This window comes from Cervus elaphus, chromosome 15 (assembly GCF_910594005.1).
Source record: "Cervus elaphus chromosome 15, mCerEla1.1, whole genome shotgun sequence".
NCBI classification, from domain to species: domain Eukaryota; kingdom Metazoa; phylum Chordata; class Mammalia; order Artiodactyla; family Cervidae; genus Cervus; species Cervus elaphus.
In genome coordinates this window covers 58,522,431-58,539,374 of record NC_057829.1, presented here as the reverse complement: position 1 = coordinate 58,539,374, position 16,944 = coordinate 58,522,431, and the positions used below count along the sequence as shown (strand labels likewise).

At 41.5% G+C, this 16,944-nt stretch overlaps 1 protein-coding gene across 3 annotated transcripts in view; it reads right to left on the bottom strand.

Moving 5' to 3' along the window:
- Positions 1-4,106, bottom strand: part of PLCE1 (phospholipase C epsilon 1) — a 361,223-nt gene extending 357,117 nt beyond the window's left edge. For all 3 annotated transcript variants that reach the window (XM_043926636.1, XM_043926638.1, XM_043926637.1), the window contains exon 1: positions 3,837-4,106. The gene's annotated coding sequence lies outside the window, so the exon portion shown is untranslated. The remainder of the gene's footprint in view (positions 1-3,836) is intronic.
- Positions 4,107-16,944: the final 12,838 nt, after the last annotated feature.

The window sequence follows — 16,944 nt, the reverse complement described above, 5'->3', positions numbered from 1 at the left end:
AATGGCTCTAAACAAACTGTGATTAGCTAAGGTGGAAAAGGGTAAGCTAAACACTTGCTAAGCATGCCAATTATGGTGGTTTAACTAGCCACAGCATTCCAAACCTCAGTTGCTAAACAATTTAGCCATAGCCCTATCTGTAATTTTCTAATGAGCCAAGTTCAAGTTATTTGGTTTCACCCCACCAAAAAAGAGCCAGTTGTTTGTTTTCAGTGATGAACCTAAGGGTTGATACAGGAAAGCACAGTGGTCAAGGGAACAGAGTCTGGAGCCAGCCAGCTCTGACTGAATCCTGGCCCTGGCACTTTCTTGCTCTGACTTCATGTATGTTACCTAACCTTCTAGTTCCTCGGTTTTCCTGTCTTCAAAGGGGGCATAAAAATAGAAGTCTATATGTCCTTACACAAAATCAGAAGATTTTTGGCTTTGGTAATGGCAAAACAGTACACATGTCATATATTAAATAATGCTGTAGGTGAGATCTATAGCAAAGTGAAAGTGAAGTCACTCAGTCGTGTCCGACTCTTTGCAACCCCATGGACTGTAGCCTACAACGCTCCTCCATCCACGGGATTTTCCAGGCAAGAGTACTGAAGTGGGTTGCCATTTCCTTCTCCAGAGGATCTTACCAACCCAGGGATCAAACCTGGGTCTCCCACATTGTAGACAGATGCTTTACCATCTGAGCCACCATGGAAGTCTATGATCTATAGCAAACATGTCCATCATTTCCAGAATAAAAAATGTACATATACTTCTTATCAGTGAGAAAAATTAAGACCATAAGAACCTCATGTCAATTCAGATCAAATTTTGTGGCCAAACTTATAAAAACCAGTTTTGAGAGTTTCTTTTTTTAAATTTTGGAATTGCAGGTAAGGGATAACAGGTCTCTGGCATTTAGCACCTAATGCTGTTGTTAGGATTAAATGAATTGACAGATATAAAGTACTTAGAATTCAGTGTTAGCAACAACAACTACTACTATTATTTTTATCTAAATAGACTTAGTAGGGGACTAAGAATAGGAAATTGTTAATTTATGACTAAATTGGACTTGGAAATTAGTACTTTGGAGATTAATAGTCATTATGAATATCCCAGGGCAGATATCTAAGATGATGGACATACTATATATCTTCATGCTCCAGTATGGTAGCAACTAGCAACATGTGACAATTAAGTGCTTGAAATGTGACTAATCTCATTTAATTCTAACTTACTCAAAGTTAAATGTAAATAGCCCTATGTGACTTGTAGCTACCCTGACTGGACAGCACAGCTGTAGAGGCCTGGGTTCCAATCTGGCTCATGAAAACCTATATAGATGAATTACAGGGCTGACTTAAAAAAACAAAACAAAAAAAACAAGCCTGAGTCCTGCACCCTGGGAGAAGAGAAGACCACAGGATGCTGAAGAGGGTTTTCTCTTCCTTTCTAGATCCTGTAGCTGGCCATTCACAAAGTGTATCTTTGATATCTTCTTCTTCCTTCTCAACTCCCCACTTCCCCACCTCCAGCTCTCCTCATGGGAAACCCCACATAATTGGGCCACACGCTTCCCTAAGCCTCCATCAATACCCCTCAGCCTTCTCCAGGAGTACCAGGCTCCCCAGTCACCTGCCCTCGCTCTCCCCAACCAAATTTCCACCTGCTAAGTGCCAAGATCATAACCAAGCATCTAGAGGAAAGCACCTGGATCATACCAGTTCACACTCTAAGCTGTTACTGCTTTTTCTCTCTCTTCTCTGCTATGCTACTCCTTCAAATTCAAAGCTCTGTATTGTTGTGCTCCCCCAGACCCTTCTTCCCTCAAGCACAGTGAGACCAGGCAAAGAAAGCAGGAGCCCAGGCTAAAGCAACTGTTATCCTATACAGGCTGATTGCCACCCAGGTGTGGTATGGCAGGGACTGCCAATACACAAGTGCAGAGCAGCCTCACTCTGTGCAAATATCCCCTCTTGCCGAGGCATGGGAAACATTCCCTGCTCTCTGCTTGAGAAAACAGCAAGCACAATTCTTTTCAACTTTCCATTATTCATTAAAAAATTTGTAGGTAACAAATTGTACATTAAATAAATTGTTTAAAGTATACAACAAAAGCCCAGAGAAGACTGTAACTTAGAATAGTTGCAAATAGCAAAAGAAAACCAACCACCTTCATTGGAATCTAGCTTCACCACAGCCCACTGGAGCATGGAATTTTTAATGACACAGGTCAACCTTGGCGCATATCCAAAGAGCTTATTTTACTAGAAGGACTGCAAGACAGTCCCCTCCAGCTCTTACTTGGTCCCCAGGCTTAGACCAAAAATGATTATTATGCATGACTCCTGGCTCTAAGGAAAATCTCCCCTGTGGGGTTGTAAGTGGAGGACAATTCGAATGGTAAACACTATGCTCTTCTCTGAATCCTCTTCTCCAAAACAGAGATTTGTATTGAAGAACCAAAGCCATAGCACTATTTATTTCCAGAGAGGCTTCTAGGTGCGAACACTGTGCCAAGAAAGCCACAGTGAAGTCCTTCAGTAGGGAAAATGAAACATCTACATAAATACTTCTCAAAGAATGCTGAGAGGAGAGAAGCCAGGAAGGTAAAATGCTGCAGGCGTCAGAGCCTGAGAAAGTTGACTATTTGGGACTGGGGTATGAGGGAAGGTCTTATGGCAGCAACAAAACTGGTTAGGATTTAGAGTAATGAAATGGAGCAGAAAGGGCACTCAGGAAGAACAAAGGGTGTGCTAGACGACAGCACCCCAGGCACTCTTCAGAAAGCATCCGTGAAGGTGTGGCTGGATACAGCATCCAGAGATAGTCGACCACCCCTTCCCCCCAGGGCCAGCTGGGCCCTGTAAGTGCATCTACGGGGTCACCTAAATCCACCCCCCAAGACAGGCTCTCAAAAATTCTTCCTGGTGGGTTGCAGCACCCCAGGCCTTGGCTCTGCCCATTCTGACAGGGACCCCACCCTATCCCGACCCGGGGTTCTTAGCAGAAACACAAGGAAATGCACTAATCCTGCAGGGATCTAAATGACCTAGTGGCAAATTTTGCATGATGCAACCCAAATTAAAAACCATGTGGAAATAAAACTTTTCCATCAAGTGACTCCTACTTAACATCTATTGAGGGTGCTCCCTCTTTAAAATGACGCTGCTAAATCTTTGAATGATGGATGATGGATCTCTCTTACATTCAATAATTAGTTGAGTCAGTTGTACCAAGTGTCTCATGACTTAAATACAAGGCAAGTGGGGCGGGGGGCGGGGGGGGGGGGGGGGAGGACCATAAATTTACCCTGTGCATTTAACATCAGCCACAATGGAGGACTTTTCCTTCTAGGTTATTCATTATCACAGCACTAGAGGACTTTAAGAAAAAAGACGCAGCCATTCTTCTAGTGGCCAGTGAAAGTGAGACCCAGGTTCAATACTGTATTTTCTAGGACTTGATGTAGCTAATCTCTCCAGGAACACTCTCTTGAGCACTTTTCCTTGAAATACTGTCACTAGGGACCGCCTCAGAAAGAGTTTATATTTTTCATCTTCGTACTGCACACACAAAATGCAGTGGAGACCCAAGGCAAACATCTTAAGGGGCGAAGGAAACCCCACCAGGGTGTCCTCCAGCCCATGTGAGGCTGGCTCTCGTTCCCTCGGGAGTCGCCTGCCTCAGTTTTCCCCTGGAGATGGGGCGGGGGAGGGACACTCTCCCGCCAGGTACAGCTGGGTGAGGTTGGCTGCCCTCGGCGGCTCTACTGACTGGTTCAGAGATTACAAGCCCCTCTCTCCCCTTCTCCACGCCTCGGGAACCGAGCTCCAGAGTCTCCTCCTCACCTTTCCTCTGCTGGCCGGGCGCGCCGGAGTCCCCAAGTTGCAGCGTCCTTCTGGAACGTGCCTGTCGCTAGCGGCGTCGGGTGTCCCCGCTACTGTGTGTCAGCGGCGGAGCAGATGCCAGGAGCGCGCAGAGCCGGGCAAGTGCCCGGGAGGCAGAGCCCGGGAGGCACAGCCGGGGCGCGCCGCCGCCGCTCCCGCTCGGGGGTCTGCCGTCCCCGCCGCCCGTCCGGCCCCGCGCCGCCCCGTGCGCCCCCGCCCGGCGCCGCTACCTCGCTCCGCGCCCGCCGAGCTCTGCGCGCTGCCCTGACGGCGGCGCGGGCGGCAGCGGGGCCCCCGCCCTGGGCCGGGCTTTCCCAGAACTCGCCCGCCCCGGGTGAGAGGCCGCGAGCGCCGCCGCGGGCCGCCGGGCGGCCGGGGGGAGAGGCCTGAGACGGGCCCGCCCCCGGGCCGCGGGCCGCGCGGAGAAGGCGGGCGAGAGGGGCGGACCCCGCCGCCACCCTGGCCCTGGACGTCGGCTCGGCGACCCCCGCCTGGCCTCCCAGGGCCGCCCGGCGTCCGGGCCACAGTGGGAGCTGGAGAGAGTGCGGCGGGGTCGCCCGGCTCTGGCCGGAGAGCCGAAACTCGGTCCAACTCAGGCCGCGGGAATTTATCGTCTCACACCTTCCGCCAGGCACCGTCCCTTCTCGACACACACACGGAAACTGAGGCTCTTGAAGGTTAAATTACTTGAACCAAGGTTACTCTGGTAAGGGCAGCACTCTGGTAAGGAGTCTCCAATGTGTTCCGTCACTCATCCAACAGCGATTTATTATTGAGCACCACAGTGCCCGGTGCTGCGCCAGGCTGCGGTGTGTAGTGACCATCCAAATAGTGGCCTCCAGGTCTGTGGACTCCAAATCTAGTGTCTTTCGTTGCTGAGGCAAGCAGGAGGTGTTCGGCGCTGCCAGAAACTGCAGCCTCTGCACCGAGCCCTCCCTGGCCGTTGAGGTGGTTTTTATACCCAACTAGCAGTCAAGAGAGCCAGAGACCTGGAAAAAAATCGAATTATCACACCCCGCTCCCTCCCCTAAATCCCTGTCCCTCTTCACCTATTTTAATGGACCAACCCGTTCCATAGTTATGACCTCTCCTCCTACATTCAGTCACTTGTCCACTCCTTGTACTCCCTCACACCGCAACCATGTTGTCCTTCCTCTTCTGCAACTTTAATCTGTGCAGGAACCTTCATCAGCTCCCTACTGCCTTCCAGACTAACTCCCGTAACTGTAGGAACCCGACATGGTGTTTCTCCCACTCTGAACCTCTACCTGGAAGGGTCCCACCCCCTCCCACACATTTTCCTGCTGCTCAAGTTTGACCCCTTCTTTCAGGTCACTGTTAAAAGTGGCCTCCCATCCGTTGAGCTTCCAGGCGCAGGAGGGGTTGGAGCAAAGAATGCACAGGAGGGTGCACCGAAGAATTCTGCCTTAAAGAAAAGTATGTCAGCATGGGTCCTTACACTGTTTTGCTGTTTTCTCACCACTAGGATTTTAATGAAAATCAACATTACCTCCTTCCTTGAGAGCTGGTTGTGGAAAGACCTTCTGCAGAAGATGGAGGAAACTTTTTGTTCGTGAAAAGCTGGAGATCTTAGTACTAGAGGAATAGGAAGTAGTCACTGACCCCAACCCCTGTGCCTGCACGTTCTGAGGAGGTGAATGAGGCTTCAGGCTCCAGGAAAAAGGAAGCATTATTGACAATACACAAGGTAGGCTCTTTATTCAATATACAGTTTTGGATTGTGGTTTTATAATGCATTTAATGAATTAGTAATATCAAACATCATTAATCACCTGGAGCCCTCAAAGGCTTGTCTGTTTAAAAAAAAAAGAAAAAAAAAAGGCACACAGGAATTAGATTGTTGCAAACTGATAGATGCACAAGCAGTTAACATGAATCCTCCAAATGAGTCACTTCATTATTAGTAACCAAGGAAAGTCTAGGTCCCTTAGACAGGAAAGTTATCTGAGTGTGATCATCAATAACCCCCCATTCTTGGAAAAGGCCTTCCCCAATTTTTTGCAAAGAGATCAGGTCCAGATCAATGTCCTTTGCTCGCCCCCTCCATCCCTCTCTAAATGAGACTGGAGGGAGCCATGTCCCTGAGGCTGCCTCACCGCATTGGAATGTCTGAGCTAACAGTGCTTCCAGAGGGTTCATTGCTCCTCTGAACAGCACTGCCCAGACTTTCTGGAGATTTTAATTCACTCCCCAACCTCGCCAACAGTTGCACACAAGGTGCCTTTTTTACACCCTGCTCTCTGTTCAGTGAAACACACAGACCATCTCAGGGGAACAATGGCTCCATTCAAGACTTTTTCTAAAGTACAGCGTATAACCTCCACACTGTGGGTTGCTGCCAGCCATTATCTGGAGGAAGAAAGACGGTCAGATAAAGTGCTTGTGAATTGGGGGAGCACTGGACGGTTTCCATGGAAAATTCAGTTTCAATAAACTGAGTTATGCATCTTTGTATACAAGACCATTTTGCATAGTCAAAAACAACAACAAAAACAAAAGCTGCAAGAAATAATGCTGTGGAAGCTATTTAAATGTAGTGCATCTTTGTTTGAAATTCCAGAAGAAAGCACACATCTCTTTTGAACTTGTTGCATAATGGTCTCCATTTGATGGAAATTGATTTAAGCTGTAAACGTTGGGCTAGGGAATTTAAGTTGTAAAATCATTTTAAGAAATGGAATCATGTCCCCACTTTCTTCCTCTCACATCCTGTAATTTTTTATGTGGGGGGAGGGGGTGTCTCTGACTTCATGGTTGTTGCTGCCAGTGGGAGGCCGCAGTCCCCCTACTGCACATATTACAGAAGAAAAGATTGGCCCTTTGCCACACTCAACAAGCCAGCCATCAGTTAACCCATTTATAAACAAACCTTAAGGTTGGGAACTGAGTAGTCAGCACAGGCACAATTGACAAATGTATTGATCTTTGTTCAACAGTAGCTAATTGCTAAGCAGAGGAATTTGCCAACTAACTTTTGGGTCAGCTTTGGAAGCCAAGGAAGAACTGAAGGAACAAGGCGGCCCCGAGTTTAGGACTCGCCCTTTCCTCTCATTCTAAGTCTATGCATCAGACTGTATGGGGTTTACCAGCTGTCTGCAAATAGGCTGGTGAGTTCAGAGAGTGGACACAGAGCCCAAAACAAGTTTTTCGGAGTTTTCTCATATGTGAGGGTAGAAGTACTAAAACTGTTCGAGGTTAGTGGAAATACCAGCATGTTAGAGCAATAGGTAGCTCTACTTCTGTGGGGTGATAGGAGTGAGGGTGGAGGAGATCTATCTCTCAACATGGCCAATATTAGGGGCACAGACCTGTGTGAGTCCACTTGAGTTGATAACCTTAATCCACTTCCCAGGTGTGAGTGAGCCCTTGAGCAAGTTTCTTATCTCTTCGTGCCTCATTTTCCTCTTCTGTAAACTATACCTGCCCTTCACAGTGGCTGTGAGGGCTTAAGCGAGTTACTCTATGCGAAGCACTTAGATTAAAGAAATAAAACTCAGAACTTAATTTTCATTTATATGTATGGTATTTAAAAACTGTGATCTCCTTTGAATATTGCAGATGTCTTGGTGTTTTGACAGAAAGTCCATCCATTTTTTGTTCCCTTGAAATATTTCTGGAATCTCATTGTAATATCTGGTTCAGTTGCTATCCGTAAAAGGCAGAGGTAGCTCAAATCATCTCAAGGAGCCATAGCTAAAAATTATAGAAACACAATTAAAAAAAACAATTTAACTCTCCTGGAATCCCGAAGCATAGACTTTGGGGCAAGAGACTTCTCAAGAGGTAGGTTTTAAAGTTTGATATCATTCTAAATGGCCACAATGTTGAAGAGAACTCTGGTATGGTTGTGGAATTCAAAGGAAAATAATAGTCTTTTGAAAAAATCATCTTTTCTACAAACTTAATTGAAGTAAGTCACTAGGAAAATGACCATGGCTCCTGGGTGATCCCAAGAGCTATGAATTATCTATAGATCATCAGACTGGTCACCTGTGAAGAGTAGATGACATGGAGCAGGTTTTCACTGGCTATTAATTTGTTCACTGATTCTCCAACTGGTATCTTGATGCTGATTAGCTGTGCAAGCCCCTCTGCAAGCTCATTCTTTGGTTTCTTTGCATGCCTCCTGCATTAATGTTAGCATGTTACTATCTGCCAGCTCTCCCAGATCCTTTTATTAACAATCATCATGCTCAATCACTCCTTCTGCCAGAAATTATAATAATGATAACAGCGGCTCCCATTGTTTACCTTTGTGCTCTTCTTTGATTCTTTTATGCAAAAATATCAATATATTTTGATATGCAATATGCATTTGCAATATGCAAATGTATGGAGCACCTACTATTTGTCAAGCATTGTATACCAGAGATACAAACAGTGAACACAATAGTCAGCAAAGTCCCGGCCTTCATGGTGCTTATATTCTGGTATCCATAGACAATAAACTATGTAAAAAGTAAAGCATGTAGTATAGTAGAAGGTGATGAATGCTTGAGAAAAGTAAAGCAAGGATAAAAGACAGAGTGCTGCAGGTCTTGGAGAGGATTGCAATTTTAAATAGAATGTCTCAGGAAAGACTTCTTTGAGAGGTAACACTGGAGTAAAGGAAGTGAGTAAAGGAAGTATAGGAAGTGAGGGAGGGTGGAAGACACTGCTTATTTCCCTCTAGCATCCATCCTCCACTTGTTTCTCTTAGGCTGGCACTTCTTTATCTTCATTCTTATGTTCTAGGGGCAGCTTCCCAACCTGACAAAGACGTTGCAAGCAGTGTTTGAAAGAACATCTCCATCAGCCGTAGCTCTGTGTGTGTAAAATGTGCTCCACACTTGCCCTCCTGGGCAACTGTACTTTCTCAAAAGTCCGAGTTGCTCTTCTGACTCTTCCTTTCTCCTCTGCCTACCTTTCCTTCTGCTCTCCCAGCCCTTCCCATATCCTTTCGATCTCTTCTCTTTTCTCTAAAACACTGTCTCTCCCACTAACATGGCTTGTTCAGGTGACTTGTTTTTATAACAGTTCTCTAGGCCTGATTTTATTCATTACTTAGGTATAGATTTTACTAATATAATGAAGAAAGTTGGGAAAACAGAGTCTAAATTACTTTTAACAACATTTACAACCTGCACATAGAGAATAGATATCTTCTCTTCTGAATTCCATGGGCATTTATAAGAATGGGCCAAGAAAATCTCAAGAAATTCCAGGAAATTTATGAGCTATATTCTCTGACTAAAATGCAAGAAAACTAGAAGTTAATATTAAATATTTTTAACCAAAAACATCAACTGCTCAACAGTTAAACCATGTTCTTCTAAATAATGATTGGGTCACATAAGAAATATAAATGATAATTGTAGATTTCTTGGAATATGACAAAAATGAGAATATTACATAATCTAAATTTATGAGATGTGGCTAAATCAGTAATTAAAGGCAAATGTGCATCTTTAAATGTTTTTATTATTAAACAAGAAAGTATAAAAATATATGAACTGAGAATTCAAATGTAAAAAAAAATGCCAAAAACAATTCCAAGAAAAATAAAATTAAAAAAAAAAAAAGAAAGTAAAAATGAAAACCTAACCAACTAGAAGTTAAATCTAAGAGCTGGTTCTTTGGAAAATATAAAATGCCTTTGAGGGGAGCATTAAAACAAAGTAACACTTCTGTAAAACATAATCAAGAATAAAAACACTAACAAAATTATAAAAGGGAAACAGAACACTATAATAGATGTGTGACACTTTCAATTATAAAAGAATACCATGATAAAGTTTGTTCCTGTTGCTATGCTGTGCCCAGTTGTATCTGCCTCTGCAACCTATGGACTGTAGCCCACCAGGCTCCTCTGTCCGTGGAATTCTCCAGGCAAGGATACTGGAGTGGTTTGCCATCTCCTGCTCCAGGGATTGAACCCCTATCTCTTGCATCTCCTGCATTGGCAGGTGGATTCTTTACCACTAGTGCCACCTGGGAAGACCATAATAAAGTTTAAGCTAACCAATTTTTAAAAATCTACCTTAAATTGATAATATTCTGAGAAATTATTTTACCACAATTAATCAAAAAAGTAGAAAAGTCTTTCTTTCCTTTGGAATACCATTGCTGGGTTCAGAAATTTCTTCCTTACAATTCTTGTTTTCCCAAGTTATTAGCTATAAACCATGTTTGCTCCAGCCTCCATTGCAGCTGGGGCAGTGACCAGTTACCTGGCATCATCGGTCAGGCATATGTGTGAGAGACTTAGATTCAAAAGTGAACAATTTGAAGACAAATTCTATACAGAATACATTTTGCTGGCAACAATGAGAGCAAGTAAACTAAACTTTTGGGGGCATCTGTAAAGCTGGAAAATTGGTGCCAAGGTGGCTTCAGTGCTGGTAGCAGATGGAATTCCCGAAAAGTTGAGTTCCTGGCAGTGATGCTAACTTATAGCTTCCAGTGCCTGGGAAATTATTTGGGGCATTATTCTTGGAAGCCTAGTTTTGAGGCTGACTATCCAGCTCTCAACAATTCTGCAAGTTACTCAAATTCCTTTTGGTAAATTGCTTTCTTGCCTAAGTTAGTTTCTGTTACTTATAACTGAGAATACTAACACAATAGTCATTGAAAAAAATGAAAGTAGGTAATTAATTGATTAAATGTTTACTGAGTGACTTTTAGTGTAGGAATTGTGTAAAGTACTAGGAAAACAACAGTGACTGGGAAGGAGTGACATAATCTCTACCTTCATAAAGCTTATAATTTAATGGAGTACTTATCAATGAATCCTTACACAAAAAAAGTTTTAGTATGGTATTTTCAAAGTATTTTCACCTGCTACTATTTAATCAATGTAAAGAGTCTCTGTGGGCAAATATATTTTAAAATGCTGGAGGTTTACAATTGACAGTAACATACTAAAAATTATGAGAAATCCCAAATAAATAACTTTTTAACTCTGTTTAATCCAGAGATGAGGGCTCCCCTTGTGATTCAGTGGAAAAGAATCTGCCTGCCAATGCAGAAGGTTCGAGTTGCATCCCTGGGTACGGAAGAGCCCCTGGGGAAGGAAACAGCAACCCACTCCAGTATTCTTGCCTGGGAAATCCCATGGCAGAGGAGCCTGGCGGGTTACAGTTCATGGGGTTGAAAAAGAGTCAAACACGACTTAGTGACAGAGCATGCATGCCTGCTTCATGTATCTTCATGCATGAGGCCAATCCTAGTTTACTTCTTCTTTTAGATGAAGTGATCATTTTCCTGGGTATCTAAAGGACTATGCCATAGCCAAGATGACTCTGAAACAGTAAAGGAAAGGGATGTGCTCTACCAAATATAGAAACTTTTAGACAAAATTATAGGATAAGTTCTCTGTGGTCTCAGAGTAGAAAAGGAGTTCTTTGATGAGGTTCTTAAAAAAGCTAAGGAGTAAGAGAAAAACGGTAAATTTGGCTTTAATCATATAACCTACATAACCATGTGCTAAGTCACTTCAGTCGTGTTCAACTCTGATCGTATGAATTGTAGCCCTCCAGGATCCTCTGTCCATGGGATTCTCCAGGCAAGAATACTGGAGTGGGTTGCCATTTCCTTCTCCAGGGGATCTTCTCGACCCAGGGATCGAACCCAAATCTCCTGTGTCTCCTGCATTACAGGAGGATTCTTCACCACTGAGCCACAAGGGATGCCCAAACATATAACAACAGGTGTCTTTAACAAAGGTAAAACAAAATCTGAAGATTGAAAGAAAAAAGTTGCAACGTAATAACCAATAAAATCATTAGTGTCTTTTAAAGGCTGTCTTGAAATCAGAAGGAAAAATAGAAAATGGGCAAATGATATGAACAGGTAATTTATGGAAAATATAAACCTTATTTATAGTCTGGAAAAAATAAAAACATTTTAAAATGAGATACTTTTTACATAAAAAAGCTATCTCAGCTACTTGACTGAAAAAGTTTTAAAGTCTGGCAAGAATAAATGTTAGAATTATACTGTTGCTGAGAATATAAATGAGTACCACCTCTTTTAAGAGTCATTAGACAACATCTGCTCCAATTCCACATCTGTGTCTATACAGAGAAAGTTCTGCATATATACATAAAGAGACGTACTATAATTTCTTTGCAGCTTGTTGTTAATTACCAAAATTAATTGAAACAAGCCTGAATATATGAATGTTTGTTGGTGAATACACTAACACATTTGCTTTTGTTTACTCGTGACCAAATGCTGTACAATAGCTTATGTGAATAAACTAGACTTGTCAGTTTAAACATGGATATATCTCAAAAATATAATTTTGAGTGAAAAAGAAAAATTACAGAATGACTTTTACAGTATGATAGCATTGCTGTAAACAAACAAACAAACAAAATAAGATAATAACTGGTTTACGGGCATATGTGAAATGCAAGTATTGAAAACATGGATAAGATGTGTGCACACTAACTTCATGATAGGGATTTGCCTCTAGACAGGTAAGGAGCTAAAAGAGAAGGGTATAAAAATCATTTCAATTATATCTGTAATGTTTTTGATTTCTAAAAATATATGGAACTGGACTTTATTAAAATTAAAAACTTCTCTGCAGAACACACTGTCAAAATGATGAGAAGACAGCCACAAATTGGGAGAAAATATTTGCAAAAGACACATTTGCTAAAGGAATATTATCCAAAATATACAAAGAGTTTTTAAAACTCACTAAGGGACTTCCCTGGTGGTCCCTTAAGGGAAATCAGTCCTGAATATTCTTTGGAAGGACTGAAGCTGAAGCTCCAATACTTTGGCCACCTGATACAGAGAGCTGACTCATTGGAAAAGACCCTGATGCTGGGAAAGACTGAAGGCAGGAGAATGGGATGACAGAGGATGAGATGGTTGGATGGCATCACCAACTCGATGCATGAGTTTGAGCAAGTTCCGAGAGTTGGTGATGAACAGGGAGGCCTGGCATACTGCAGTCCATGGGGTGGCAAAGAGTCAGACATGACTGAGCGACTGAACTAAACTGAACTGAACTGGTGGTTCAGTAGCTAAGACTCCGTGCTCCCAACACAGGGGATCTAGGTTCAATCCCTGGTCAGGGAACTAGATCCCACATGCCACAAGTAAGAGTTCAGTGCTGCAACCAAAGATCTAGCAGACTGCAACAAAGACCTGGTGCAGCCAGATAAATAGGTAAAGATATTTTATAAAAATAAAATAAAATGCAGCAATAAGAAATGAACAACCCAATTGAAAAATGGGCAAAAGGCCTGAACAGATACCTTGCCAAAGAAGAAATACAATTGGCAAGTAACTGTATGAAAAGATGTTCAACATCATACATTGTTAGGGAATTACAAATTAAAACAATGAAACACCACTACACACCTATTAGAGTGGCCAAAACCCCAAATATTGACAATATCAAATGTTGGTGAGTATGTGGAGCAACAGAAACTCTCAAACACTGCTACTAGAAATGCAAAATAGTATAGCCACTTTGGAAGATAGTTTGGCAGTTCTTATAAAACTAAACATACTCTTATATAATCCAGCAACTGTACTTCCTGTTGTTGCTTAGTTGCTCAGTCATGTCCAACTCTTTTGCAACCCCATGGACTGTATATAGCCCGCCAGGCTCCTCTGTCCATAGAATTTCCCAGGCAAGAATACTGGAGTGGATTGCCATTTCCTTCTCCAGGGGATCATCCCAACCCTGGGATGGAACCTGCATCTCCTGCATTGGCAGGTGGATTTTTTACCACTGAGCCAACAGGGAAGGTCACTGGACTCCTTGGTGTATACCAAAATAAAATGAGAACTTATGTCCACATAAAAAGCTGCACATCAATGTTTATAGAATCTTTATTCATAGTTAAGAAAACTTGATAATAGCCAAGATATTTTCAATAAGTGAATGAATAAATAACCTGTGGTATAGTCAGACAAAGAGATGTGTTTTAGTGCTAAAAAGAAATGAACTCTCAAGCCATGAAAAGATTTGGAGGAACCTTAAATGCACATTACTAAGTGAAAGAAGTCAATCTGAAAAGACTACCTGCTGTGTGATTCCAGCTATTAATATATGACATTCTGCAAAAGTCAAGTTGTGAAGGCAGTAACAAGATCAGTGTTTACCAGAGGTTAGGTGGGAGGAAGGGATGAATAGTTGGGGCACAGAGGACTTTTAGGGCAGCTGAATTATTCCACATGATACTACAGCGGTGAATACATGGCCTGGTATGTTTATCAAGACACATAGAATGTACAGTACCAAAGGTGAACCCTAATGTAAACTGTGGACTTTGAGCAATGATGATGTATCAATATGAGTCATCAATTAACAAATGTACTCCTCTGAGGCAGCATGTTGATAACGGAGAAGGCACTGTGTATGTGTGAGGACAGGGTGTTTAGGGGAACCCTCTGTACTTCCTGTTCAGTTTTGCTGTGAACCTAAATTTGCTCTAAAAAATAAAATTTATTAGTTTAAAAAATATGTGAAGCAAATATAATATTTGTTGATTCTGAAAGGTGGTTACATAGTGTTTATTACTTTCTGTACTTCCTGAGCTAGAAAAATTTCTCAATACCACTAAAAGAAAAAATGAATAGTATGAGCACAAGTATAAACTGAACAGAATGATAGAAATGAAGGATTTGAAAATAACCCCAAAAGACATACATGCATATATATAATATACATAGGTATAATAAACATTAAGATAAATGCAATAAGTCAGTATGAAAGGGATGGTTTATTAAATAATGCCTTAGGAAAATTGACTGGCTAAAACTATCAAGAACCTCACCTCATATACATATCAAGTACATTTCAAGGAATTAATAACTGAACGTTAAAGTGAAATCATTAACATAGGGAAGTAATAAAGTGGAGGTGAATATTTTGCTTGTCCAATTGTGGGAAAATGCTTTCTAAGTCTAAAAGCATTGAAAGGAATTTTAGTGAACATTTAAAATACATAAATATTTTAGACTTTTGAGAGTTAAGGTATTATAAACAAAATACAAAAACCAAACTGTATATTGATCAGGTATGATTTTTATAGTCAGAAATGAAAGCAAAAATGAAGCCATGCAACAAAACCTTAGGTATCTCCCCGTCAGCCTTATACCATCTTCTTACCCAACTGATGTCACTACACAATTTTTCCTGGTCACTAGGCTTACAATTTCCAGAAACCTTTAACTCCTCAAAATATTTCTCTCCACCTCCATCAATTAATTGCAAAAATATTTTCAACTGCTACTCACTGAGTATGTGTTATGTATCAATCACCATATTAGGTGCTTTACATAGTATGTCTTTTTTAATCCCTAACTCTATAATATTGGCATCATCTCTTCATAGTAAGTATCTAAAGTTCAGAGATATGAAGTAATTTTTCTCTAGTTCAGCTGTAGGATGCAGCTCATTAATGGGTCATGAGATCAATTGAATGGCCATGGCTAGCAGCTTTAAGAAATGAGATAAAATAGAAGAGAAAACATCAGACTACATCATGCATATTAAGGGTAGGAGCTGTTTCATTAACCTTTTTGTGATTTAACATTTTTAAAATTTATTTTTAATTGAAGGATAATTGCCTCACAATGCTGTGTAGGTTTCTGTCATACAACAACGTGAGTCAGTCACGTGTATACACATGTCCTCTCCCTCTTCCCACCTTCTACCCCATCCCACCCCTCTAGGTTGTTACAGAGTACTGAGTTGAGTTCCCTGTGTTATACAGCAACTTCTTACTAGCTATCTATTTTACATATGGTAAGAAATATGTTTCAGTGCTGCTCTCTTAATTTGTCCTACCCTCTCCTTCGCCAACTGTGTCCACAATTCTATTTTCTATGTCTATGTCTCTACCATGTGACTTAGCAATCCCACTATTGTGCATATATCCTAACAAAACCATAATTGAAAAAGATGCATGTACCCCAGTGTTCATTGTAGCACTATTTAAGCTTGGACATGGAAGCAACCTAGATGTCTGTCGACAGATGGATAGATAAATAGGTTATGGTTACATATATACACTATGGAATATTACTCAGCTGTGAAAAGAAATACATTTGAGTCAGTTCTAGTGAGGTGGATGAACCTAGAGCCTATTGTACAGAGTGAAGTAAGTCAGAAACAAAAAAAACAAATATTGTATGTTAACATATAAATGGCATCCAGAAAAATGGTACTGATGAACCTATTAGTAGGGCAGAAATAGAGACATAGACATAGAAAATAGACTTGTTTCATTAACCTTTGATTCAAGAGTATATGTATATGAGCACGTGTGTGAGTGAGTGAGTGTGTGTGTTTGTGCTGGAACAAAATAAACCATTTTTCTTACTGTGTGTCATATTTAGAAAAATTTGAATGTCACTGTTTACTTAGTATGAGGCCAAATATTCACACCCAGGCTATGGGTCTCTAAATCCTATGGCCTTGCAATTCATTTACTGTTCAACCTGGCATTCAAGGCCCTCCATCACCATCACCTTCCTGTCTTGTCAGCCTTATTCTGTACTTCTTTCATCCAGCCATGGACTTATTATCTTTCTACACTATTTTCTCAGGATGCTCTGTGTTTAAGCCTTGGATCAGATGGTTTCTGCCACAGATATAGTGTCATATCTGCTGGGTAAAAATCCTCCAGAGAGTCATCATGTCATCTTTTACATGAACCACACAGCCACACATTTTCCTATTTTGATTTCAGAGAAGGAGGGCCCATTCTTAAAACTAAGATTTATAAAGTGTGTGCTTTTATGTTGTATTATGCATTGGTGGAAAGTTAAGCAGTCTTCAGTACGTTAAGGTTACTATGATGCCACTGAGTTAATCTGTGACAAAGGAACAAGGGTGACACCAGTAGGAGCTAATGGTTATTTGCTGTTTATCAGGCCCTGAGCTAACTCTTTACAGGCATTGCCTCATTGAATCATTAGCCCCATTTTATAGATGAAAAAGTTGAGACATAGGGGTGTAATTTGTCCAAGATTGCGTAGCTAGTAAGTGAAAGATCTACTTTTCAAAGCCAGGCAGTGTTTTTCTGTAACATAC